We start from the raw sequence: 12,189 nt of genomic DNA, 5'->3' as shown, positions 1-12,189 counted from the left end.
AGGAGGGTAAAGTGAGTCTTATAGAGCAAAAAATACGGTACATTTAGCGCACAGCCTTCTATTATCCTAATTTGTTTTCGTGTACTCCAATAAATTAGCATTTGCACATTGTATTTCACAAGGATCAGTATAATTCTGCAAGGAGATTATTTGGACAAAACGTTTTTAGGTAATCTTTGAATATTTTCCATTCTTTGTATACTTTCTGGTTTGAGAGCCCTCTTACTTTCCCCGACATTTTTGCCAGTTCGAGGTATTCAATCATAAGTATCTGCTATTCTATTATTGTGGGTGCTGTTTCATTTTTACTGTTTCTTGCCCCTAATATTATGGCTGCTGTTGTTCTGTACATAAACAATGGTCTTATACCTTTTCTGATTTCTGCTGACATTATTCCTAGGAGGAATGTAAATCTGAATAGCTTTTTGAATTCATTATATAATTTTTTCCAAAATTCCAGGATGACTGTGCAATTCTACCACATGTGTAAGTATGTCCCTGTCTCTTTTTTGCACCTCCAGCTTGGTGATCTACCTTTATACATTTTATTGGAGTGTGGTGCCATTTATAAAGCATTTTCATTATGTTCTCCCTAAGATTATAGCACGCCATGAATTTTATATCCTTCCTCCATAATCTTTCCCATTGTTCCATATACAGTGGTACCTTTGGTTAAGTACTTAATTCGTTCCGGAGGTCCATTCTTAACCTGAAACTGTTCTTAACCTGAAGCACCACTTTAGCTAATGGGGCCTCCTGCTGCTGCTGCGCTGCAGGAGCACGATTTCTGTTCTCATCCTGAAGCAAAGTTCTTAACCTGAGGTACTATTTTTGGGTTAGCAGAGTCTGTAACCTGAAGCATATGTAACCTGAGGTGCCACTGTAGATATTATTTCCAAGATCTTGTGCCCATCTCACCAACTTTAACTTGCTCTTCTTTCACTTCCCATTCTAAAAAATAGTTGTATATTCCTGAAATATGTTTTCCTTTATTGTGAGTTAGCTCTTTTTCAAACTTGGATTTTTTTTTTGCCAGACCATCTCTCTTGTCTAAACTCAATCTTTGGTTTATTTGAAAGTATTGGAGCCAGTCTATCAAGTGGCTTTTAATTTCATCATATTTTTTCAGGATTGGCTTATCTTCAACAAATTCTAGCAGTACTCTATAGGTGGGCCATTCCTTTTTCATATTCCTTTTTTTGACTGCTATGGCTTCTGCAGGAGAGGTCCACAAGGGTTCCAAAGAACATTCACAAACTGGAACACTCACTTCCGGGTTTGTGGCATTTGGGAGCCAGAACGTCCAAGTACCAAGACGTTTGGGATCCAAGGTATGACTCTACTATATTTTTAAAGAAGTATTACATGGAGGGGGTGAAATATGAATTGTTTGGGGACCAGTTATCTTTAGAATTACTTCCAACCATGTTAATGTGCCTAATCCTTGAAATTAGAACCAGAGGGCCTGTTTTCCAGCCCATAATAAAGCTCCATGGACAGAGTTTCATTGGTTGTGGCACCAAAGGGTGTGGAAATCTCTAGGTTAACTATGAAATTCACTCCCCAAAGAGGCAGTGATGTGCACCATCTTGGGTGGCTTTAAAAGAGAATTAGGCAAATTCATGGACGATAAGGCTATCCATTGTGACTAACTGATGGCTATGTCCTACCCCCACTGTTGAAGGCATTGTGCTTCTGAGTACCAGTTGCTGGCAACCGCCGGAAGAGGGGGTGTTGTTGTTCTCAGGTCCTGCCTATGGGCTTCTCCAGTTTAAGATCTTCTTACATTCTCAATAACAGCAGGGCAATAGACCCAGCATGGGGAACCTTTGGACCTGCAGATGTTGCTGAACTACAACTTCCATCACCCCTTGCCGTTGGTCATGCTTGTTGGGGTTAATGGGAGTTGTTCAGCAACATCCGGTGGGCCTGAGGTTCCCCACACCTTCAGTAGGCAGAGCAAAGGCTTGTCATTATACAAGACTATTAGCCAGGCATAGGCGCATTCGAGCCTCCAGATATTTTTGGGACTACAACTCCCATCATCCCTGACCACTGGTCCTGTTAGCTAGGGATGATGGGAGTTGTAGTTCCAAAACATCTGGAGGGCCGATTTTGCCTATCCTTCTATTAGCTGTAAATAGGATTTACTTTACCTGTGGAGCAAGTCATTTTCAGGCCTAAGACGAAGGGCAAGATGGTGCCCCCCTGCCCATTCAGTGTATAGAACTGGAACGGAAGTTCAGTCAGACAAATTGCCATTTGTTCAAAGAGGTATTTTCACTTAGGCGTACCAAAATGTCTGGTGTCTTTCTGGATGTCTAGCAACTTTGACTTAACATTTGATCTCCTTGAAGATACATTTTGAAGCAGGCCTCCTGTTGGAGTTAAGACAAATAATCTTGCCATAGTTTGGTGTCATCTCTAGAGAGATTTAGAGTTTTGTTTGAGTAATGAATGTGAGGCCTTTCTTTTACGAGTGTACTACTTTCGTATCAGGATCCTGCAGTGTTATGAATGTTGATGCTGAAACTTCACATATTGTACCAACGTTATTAAATATTTGTTTCACATGTATCATTTTATTTATAAGGGGCCACTTTGTTTCTCTTCTTTACCTTGTTTTGTTATCTCTTTTTGGATTTGGTCGCTCTCCACTGTGTTTTGGATTGCTCAGTGCTAAGAGCATCTGCTTCACCTGCAGATGGACCCGGGTTCAATCCCTGGCATTTATTTATAGGGCTGGGAACACTCCTCCCTGTCTAGAACCCTGGAGAGCTGCTGCCAACCAGTGTACAGAATACAGAGCTCAATGGCCTTTCTCTGTATTGGGCTGCATCCTCTATTACTTCCCACACCCTTATATTCCCTGATGCAGCTGTTGCATCTCTTGCCTACTACTGCTGTCTTCTTCTTTCTTCACCCTTGCCTTCTGGGCAACACACCTGGAGCCTTGTTTGTTACAACAGGTGGGGAGGAAAGAGGACCACCAGATGAGAGAAGCTGCAGCTGCTGAATTGTCTCCCACTGTGTTGGGAAATTTAAAGAGACAGTGAAGATATCTAGGGCCCAGCAACTCTAGCTAAGCTCTCTTCACTTAAGATTGGCTCTTGTTCTTTTAATGTCCTCAGGAAAAAAGAAGGCTGGATTTCCTTCTACAGACCACTTCTGGACCACTCTTCTTACTGTGCTCCACTCCTTATTCCTGCCCCCTTCAATCTGGCTTTGCTTACCAGTTTGATCCTCTCCTCCTATGTATCTCTGCTTCAAACCTATTGGGTGGATTCCTAAACTAGCCTCCAGTTTTGGCTCCTTCTTAATGTGTTTCTGGTTTTACTGTTGCTCAATACTTGTGCCCTGATCCTGCTTGCAATCTTGTCAATGCTGATCCTGCTATTACACGTTGACCAGTTATCTGCCACTCAGTTCCTGTTCAGCCTCTCCCAGCATTGAACGAGCTCCCTTAAACATGCCCACATTTCATGGATACCCATTCTCCCATCCATTCTGAACAAAAGAGAAGTCCAAAGAGTTTTTCTTTCTCGAGGAAGAATGGCAGTGCTCTTGAGTAAAAGTTCTTGTAGGCATTAAAGGGAGTGGTTTGAAAGTGGAGTACACATTCAAGGAAAGCTCAGTAATTCTAAGCACGGTTTATGAGCAGCAGTGACATAAGTCATTTATGGTAATACTTCCTTGAGAGCTTGGCTCAGCACAGGATGTAACAAACCTTTTAAGTACATCATTCATTTTGGGGCCATTAGTATCAAAAGTGCTACTCACAATCTTGACATTAAACATGTACAAGAGCACCCAGCCAAATCCAGAGGATGCCAATCTCCTTTTCACTTCAGTGGGATTCTAGGGAAGCCTTGATGTGCATTTGTATTAAATTGAAATATAAAAACATTTAGTATTTTTTCTTTCTTTTTTACCACATCTATTTCATCTTGGTTCAGTCCCCAGCATCTCCAGGTTGGGACTGAGAGAGAACCCTGTCTGCAGTCCTAGAGACCCACGGCCAATCAATGTAGACAATACTGAACTAGGTGGACCAATGGTGTCACTCGATATTAGGCAGCTTCTGATGTTCCTATGACATGCCTTAAATCAGTCCCGCTATTCACAATGTTTAGACAAGGAATGATGTTGCTGGTACAACCAAAATGGCATCACCCACACACAAAGGGGGATGGGGAGAGCAGCAGGCTTAGGCTAAGTACCAAAAAATGGTGTGGACAGGGGTGGAAAAACCTTTTAAGCCTGAGGGCCACATTCCCTTCTGGGTACCCTTTCAGGGGCCACTTGTCGGTGGTGGGTGGGGCCAGAGCCAAAAGTGAGCACAGTCAGAGGCAAAAGGGGGGGGGGGAGTATCAGATGTGAAGTTTACTGGCAGCCCTTTCAGATGGGCAGAGTACAAATAATAAAATATCATTATTGCTACCTTTGTACAGTAGGCTAATTTCCGCACACACTCGCACACCATCCAAGCCAGCCAGGGACTGTAAGAGCTCAAGGACCCATTTTATTGGGGTAAAGGCACTTCAGGAGGGCGCAAAGCAGGGCTGGTGAGGGGTATGAAGGGCCAAACAGGGGGGCTTCATTTGGCCTGATGTTCCCCATCCCTGCCATAGGAGGGAAATCTAAGCAGATGGGGGGAAACCTGCAAAATAGCCTAATGAGCACTAAAGATGCTCTGTGGGCATGGAATTCTGAGGGATTGTTGAGTGTGGGGAATGTAATGGAGCATCATGGAGGAGAATGTGGCTGGCTGATTGGAGCAGGGTACTGGAGCACATTGTGTTCCAATGTATTTGTGCAGGTCCTACTTTTTACATAACTTATTCATAACTATCATATGGTAAGTAGTGAGTGTTCTGCTCTAAAACCCTTCCCACCATGCTAGATAATATCCCTGCCACTCTGCCCACTGGCATTAATACTCCAGACACCTGGTGAAAGGTTGGGTGGGTGCTTATGCATAAAGAAGACTATGCTATACAGATTAAACAGATTTAATGAGAACAAAGAGGTAAAAACAAAAAAAACATGAAGACAAATAACTTGCAGCACTCTTCACCCAGTGTTAACTTCACCCACTACTCTTTCGGTAACTACTGTATTCATTCAAAGTGCTAGTTTTGACCTAGAGTGCTCAGGACTCCAATATCTTCTGGAACACCTCTTGCAATATGAACCTACCAGGACCCTTTGATCTTCTGAGGCCCTTCTCCAGGTTCCCCCTCTGAGGGAGGCTTGGAGACCAAAAGGTGTTGAGAATGGAGAGGGTCTTTTCAGTTGTGGCTCCACAACTGTGAAACGCTGTCCCTGGTGAGATACACCTGGTGCCTTCACTAACATCTCGGTACCTGGTTAAGGCTGACCTTTTTCCCTAGCTAGGCATTTGAGGGACAGGGTTTATTTTGGTCTGCTGTTGTTGGACTACAGCTCCTATCAGGCACAACCAGCAGGGCCAATGGGCAAGGGTGGTGGGAGTTGTAGACCAACCATATTTGGAGGGTGCCATGTTGGCTTTGCCTACAATAGATTGTATGAAAATTAGCCAGTTGCATGGTGGGCTGTTTGCCTGAGCGGAAGAAGCAAGGGTAAGCTACAAATAACATCACCCAAAGTGCAAAGTACCCATCTCCTGGGATGCTAGAACACTGGATTTGTTCATCAGCTGGTAACGCAGTGTTTAAAATATGCATACATCCATGTACCAGTAGTCAAATAAGCTATTTTTAAAAAGCATTAGAGAAAACAAATCCTTTCTGGTTAACATGCTTCACATTTGTCTAATTTATAAAGCAGTATGTCTCCCCCTTGCTTTGGAAATTTTTTCCCCTCATAACCAAATGAATTAACAATGAAACAGCCCCATTGAGCCTGTATCCAACATACTGTGGAGTTTTGTGACAATATTTGAGGAACTTTGCAGAGAATGATGGAAATGGCAGATTAGACATCAAGCACACATGCAGATAAAGGAATCTCATATACAGATGATGTTATTAGAATTGGGTTAAACACACATAAGCAGAGCTTGCTTCTCTTGGTTATTTGGTTAAATAACGAAGAATTCATTTGAAACTTAGATCCAAACATGGGGCAGAATACTCTCCAGTAACAGAGATCCCCGGCAGAGGTTTTAAAACACAAAACATGCAGCAAAGGAAAGTATGGGACTATAGGTTGTTAGACCTGTTAAATGTTCCACTTTAAGTCACTTACAGTGTTTCCCCTTTCTACAGAAAAAAACACAGTTTGGTAAGTTAAAATTGTTCTTAGTTGCAAACTTTTCAAAGGTCAGATTCATGCATTTTTCCATACAACAGCAAGAAAATACAGGCAGAAATATTGTGTTGTAGAATATGGTGAAAAGCTTCTGAACACGTGGTCTGAGATTATAGCAATCAAGCTCACACATCATATCTGGTTAGGTTCACATGGTGGAAAAGAGTGAACAAGAAACTTGACTTCCTTCCCAGGTGAGAGGGTGTGACCTAGTTAAGTCTAAGAGAATAGCTTACTCTATGGTCTTAACTCCTTCATGTATTAACTAGAACTAAGCATGTTGGTTAAAATGATGTTGAATTTTTCACAACTACTCCTTTCAACCTCCACAGAATCCTCCACTCAGGTCCTACCTGTTTCCATTGGCCCTGCACAACTAGATGAATGCTCAAGAATGGGCCATGCTAGACAGAATAAACACCTTTCTCCCTCCTTGTTATAATACTACCAGGTATGTGTGGAGCCTGTTCTGGGCATAGAGCACGATCCAAGATGGAAGCTCACATTATGACAGAATTAAAGGAACATATGGCCCTCTAGGTGTTGTTGGGCTCCAACTCCCATCAACCCCAGGCAGCATGGCCAAGGGTCAAGGATGATGCAAGTTGTAGTTCAGGAGCATCCAGGGGGCCAGAGGTTGCCAAATCTGCAACAGGACATGAGTGTCGTCACCTTAACTTTGGCAATGAATGCATAAGGCAGCTGAATAGGCAGCAATACACAAAGACCTGGCTTTGTTTTGTTGGGACATTTGTCAGGATAGCTATAATTACATGTGATTTCCGGCCATCCTCCAAGTAACAAAAGGCAGGATGCGTGAGGAATATTCCATTTTATCTTAAGAACTCTGTGAAGTAGATTAAGCTAAGATAGAGTAGGGCCGACTCTACCATTAGGCAATAGAGTTATGTGTCATGCAGTTTGCCTTACACCCTTTAGGATACCTTGCTGCCCTCTGGTACAGTGAAGTACTTTGGCCCAGGAACAGCGTTGAAGTAAAATTCATCTATCACTCTGCTCAGCTTCTGCCCGTGTAATGTGGGAGGCATAATTTTGTCCTTTGTCTCAAGCAACAAAATTTCTTGAGCCAGTCCTGAGAAAGTGGCAAGCCCATGAATAAAGATGGAGAATGTTGAACTTGGACCAGGGAGATACAGGTTCAAATCCCAGGTTTGTTATCTTGACTCCCTGCCCCCCCCCACATTGTTGTTTTCTTCCATTCTTTTAGTTTGTTCCCAAACGGTAGTCTGTGGACTGCCATTAATCCATGGCATGTCTGTGGATTTGTGGCAGAAGTTGGGAGAAGGCACATCTACCACATTAAATATTCACATTGAATTTTAATTGCTTCTTTTATTTCTTATGTTGCATTTTATTGTTTTACGCTTGGAATTCCATGGAATATAATAAAACAGTGTGTAAGAAATAAAAGAAGCAATAAAAATACAGCTGAAAATTATACATCGTCTACCACAGCTCATGATATTTGCCACAATGGGCGAAAAACCCATTAAGTGGTATGCCAAGACCCTCAGCAATTTACTAGTTGTGGGGAAAAGGTTTGGGAATCAATCCACATTTGAAGTACAACCAAGGCATATTTAAAACATATGACTTTCCCCGGGAGAATCAATGGGAACCATTGTTTGTTAAGGGTGCTGGCAATTGTAGCTCTGTCAGGGCTACAGATCCCAGAATTCTCTGGGGGAAATCCATGTGCTTTAAACGTGGATTGGATGTGCTTTAAAGATCAATGCTGAAATAGACACCTCTTGCTTCACAGCTCAATCTCTACTTTTTTACATTTATTACCTTTTGATAGAAGGTTAGTCATGGACTCCAACACACTTTAGATAATGGCCTTTTGTAACTCTGGAAGCCAGTACTTACAGGGTTTAAAGCTGCCTTTTTCTTGTTTTGTACACGATTAAATCATTGAAGGACAGATCTGACTAGGAAACCACTCTGGATGCATTTATTTTTTGCTTGTGAATTTCCTGTCTGCTATGTTCTCTTGCAGAGATCAGCACATGAATACAATAGCCATTAACGGGGGGGGGGGGGGGAGTCATCCAACCATGACAGAAAGAAAGATGATAAAGACAAAACACATTTGCAGAAGGGGGAAAAATTGAAGCCCATCTGAAAGAATATATGCCTCTCTAAATCATGACCAATGAGTGTAATTAGAATAATAAGCGCATCTTATCTGTGGCAGAGCCGTTCATCACAAACCCTTCCATAGATAACAAGTTGCTTATTCTTCCTGCCCTCCCTTCATGCGGAGAATCCCAAAAACAAATTTCAGTTTTCTAGCCAAGTTGACGTGAAAATGGCTGCCAAGGCCGACAGTGTAAATCCAATCCATCTCTCAAAGGGAAAGTCATATTTATCAAATTAAATGAGAGTGGAGAAAGAGAGAGGGAGAACGAGAAACCAGCTTTTGTGTTCTGCTAATAGGATACATAATGCGTATCATATGCATATAGCCAGGGAGGCCAAGAGTGTAAAGAAAATGTTAGTTGTCCTGGCATGCTGAGAGTGTTTTTGCACTTGGCAGTTTGTCCCATCCCTGGGTTACTGCTGGGCGTGCTTCTGCCGCTGGAAGCAGCAGGAAGGGGAAGACTTTGGCCCTCAAGATGTTGCTGGACTCCCATCAGCCCCAGCCAGCATGACAGATGGTCAGAGACGGTGGGGGTTGTAGTCCAACAACATCTGGAGGTCTCAAGGCTTCTCATCCTTGCTTGGGCTTCGATTAACTCAGCATTAAATTACTTCTGGGATGTATGCAGTGTGTGAGTCCTCTATTTCTGTCTCCCCTCTGCACTTTGCAGGTGTGGGGGACTCCCTGGTCCTGAATGGTGACCTCCCCTCCTGTGCAACCCAAAATTGGCTCTGGGGGATTAAGAGAACCCCCCCAAAAAAAAAACACATTGGGGGAAGCTGCAATGCTTGCACAGATGGGACGTTCACCATAGGCCGACGCTGCATGCTACCCATAGAGCACAGTGATACAGCAAGTACAATAATTCCCTCTACAATTTCCTTCCATGACAGTGAAAATAAATACAGATATACCGTATTTTTCGCCCCATAGGGTGCACCGGCCCATAGGGTCACCTAGTTTTTTGGGGGGGAAATAAAGGGGGGGAATTATTTTTTCCCCCAGGCGCGGGGCTGGGGCGGGGGAACCCCAAACTTCCCCCGACCCCAGCCCCCAGAACAGGCTGATCTCTGCAAGCTGTGGGAGGGCTCCCGCAGCTTGCGCAGAGCTACCCGAAGCCCCGCGCGACTGCTCAGCACGCCCAGGCTTTGGGGTGCAGGCAGCTCTCCACAAGCCGTGGGAGCCTGGCAGGAACTCCCGCGGGCTCCCAAGGCTTGCGGATAGCTTCCTGAAGCCTGCATTCGCCCCATAGGACGCACACATATTTCCCCTTCATTTTTGGAGGGGGAAAAGTGTGTCCTATAGAGCGAAAAATACGGTAATTATAAGCTTAGTCTACATTGCAGGGTTGTTGTAGGGATTAAATGAAGAAGGGAGCAACTTATGTACACCACACTGAGCTCCTTGGAGAAAAAGCCTCAGGCAATTTCACTCTCTGTGAAATATTTGGAAGCAATTCATATTTCTGCAGGGGTGGGTGGGGAGGAATCTAGCCTGCTGCTAATTTCCTGTCTGAGTGGTGCAAAGATGTCTTTGTTTGAATGACAGTCGAAATTAAGCTGTAAGCAATTTTTTGCAAGCAAGAGCCCACAGGGGAAGAACTACTTTGGTATGCTAAGCCATGATGGCCTTGATCAATGCCTAGCAAACTGATCAATTGTACTGAAGCAGTCAGCACCCCTTGAATGTCCCAGAAATGTGAGGAAAGCATGGACGATCTGCTGCCTAGGGGCAAGCTTATTCCACATGCAAAACTAATCCGCTAATTGCTTTCACCAAAATGGAGGGGAGAATGTTAGCATAGCTTTGTGACAGTAATTGAACCTAACCACTAGTCATTATATAGGGTGAAAATCCACCCCCCACTTACTATATATATACAGGGGCAGTGGGAACAGCCTTTAGAAAATGTATTGTTCTATAAAATTAATGCGCAACATAATGGACGGCCAAGAAGTTAAACTGGGCAACTGTAAAGGATTACAACACTAGTCAAAATCAAAACTAGTAATTAATTTCTTTTCAAGTGACAGTCTCTAGGAAGCATGTAAATTTGTGCACATAGCTCTCCAGGCATGCTAACATTAGTATGTTAATCACGCTAAGTACTTCATGAATTTTTGTCCCTAAACAAATATTTCAGGTGAACTTCTTTTGGCTATTGGGATTTTTAAATTTATTTTTAGATATTTACTTAGCAAATGAAATTAAAATGGCATTCTTTTACAGATTTGTTTACTAAATTAGTCAAATCTACAGATTCCACTGATTTAAGGCAGTAGAATGTCATCTGACCACTCACCCCCCCAAAAAAATTTCTGTATCACAGACCTCCAGCAGTTTATACCCTTCCAATGCAGCATAATATCTCAAACTGTGTGTCTGATCAAGTTTATTGTTTTGCAAAAGTTTAGAGGAGGACCTGAGGCGGATTAAAATGAAGTGAGGTGGTGAAGCTAGCAAGAGGTCATAATCTCTGGGTGTCTATTGCATTCACACATCACGGTAAGCCAGCCTTCCCCAACTTGTTGCCCTCCATATGTTTTGGACGACAGCTCCTATTATCTCTGACCATTGACCATGCTCACTCTCACAAGATGTAGTGATGTCCCCCAACCTGTTGGCTTTAAAGGAGAATTAAGCTAGCCATGATGGGTACTGTCAGGGAACTGCCATCGGAGAAGCAGGAGGTGAAAGGGCTCACAGAGGCTGAGAGAGACTATTCGGCTGAGGAGGGAACCAGCAGGGGGAGAGGTGGAGAAGTTCCAAGGGAAAGTGAGTCGGAGGGAGGGCTCAGAGACACTTCCAGCGAAAATAGTGGGGAGGTTTCAGGACCTCCCATAGGGACACCTACTCCTTGCCGGAAACTGTCACGCCGAGAGTCCAGAAGACGCGTTTCCGTTAAGGAGCTTTTATGCTGGAAGAAGTTCCGTAAACGCCCACTGTCCGATTCTACGAGCGACTGATGGAGCCATGCTTAAGGAGCTCCGTCACAGACAGAGGTTTGTGGACTTAGCCAAACTCTGAGGGACTAGGATTTTACGCACAAGCAGCTCACCATCCCATCACAGCAATCGGACAGTCCCTGAAAGCAGCTTGTGCAGAGAGGCATCATGAGCAACCCAGCCAGAGCCGGGGGAGCAGGAGGAGCTGGAGAGGGTCCAAGCCTGGAAAAAAGGTACAGGGTGTTGGAAGTCCAGCTAGCGCTGCAAACGGCGAGGCTAGAGGAAAGGAGGGCGCAGGATGCAGAAAAGGCAAAAGGCGCTACCCTAGCAAGAAAGATGCCAGGATTGGTGCAGAAGTTTGGGGGGGACCCCAGGAACTATCAAGCCTTTAGGACAGAGATGCAGTATGCTCTCGAGCTGCAGTTTGACAACTTTCCCGACGAGGCATCGCGAGTGGCGTTTGTGGTTGGCCATCTCGAAGGGGGGGCGAGAGACTGGGTTAGACCCCTGATGGCAGGGAATAGTGAAATGCTGAAGGACACGAGGAAGTTTTTTCGCGCCATGGATTTGATGTTTTCCAGCGAGATTGAACAGGGACTGGTGCGCAGACAGTTGATGGCTTGTAAACAGGGGAGCCGATCGGTTCGTGAGTACTGGACTGAGTTTACAATGCTGATACATAAATTGGGGTGGGACCTATCGGCGGAACCCATTCAAATGCTTTTTGAAGAGGGGCTTTCTTCGGCGGTGAAAGACGAACTTTCCCGGGCGCCCAGGGCGGAGTCT

The sequence above is a fragment of the Podarcis raffonei genome, chromosome 10 (assembly GCF_027172205.1).
Source record: "Podarcis raffonei isolate rPodRaf1 chromosome 10, rPodRaf1.pri, whole genome shotgun sequence".
Lineage (NCBI taxonomy): Eukaryota > Metazoa > Chordata > Lepidosauria > Squamata > Lacertidae > Podarcis > Podarcis raffonei.
This window is presented reverse-complemented; position numbering follows the sequence as displayed.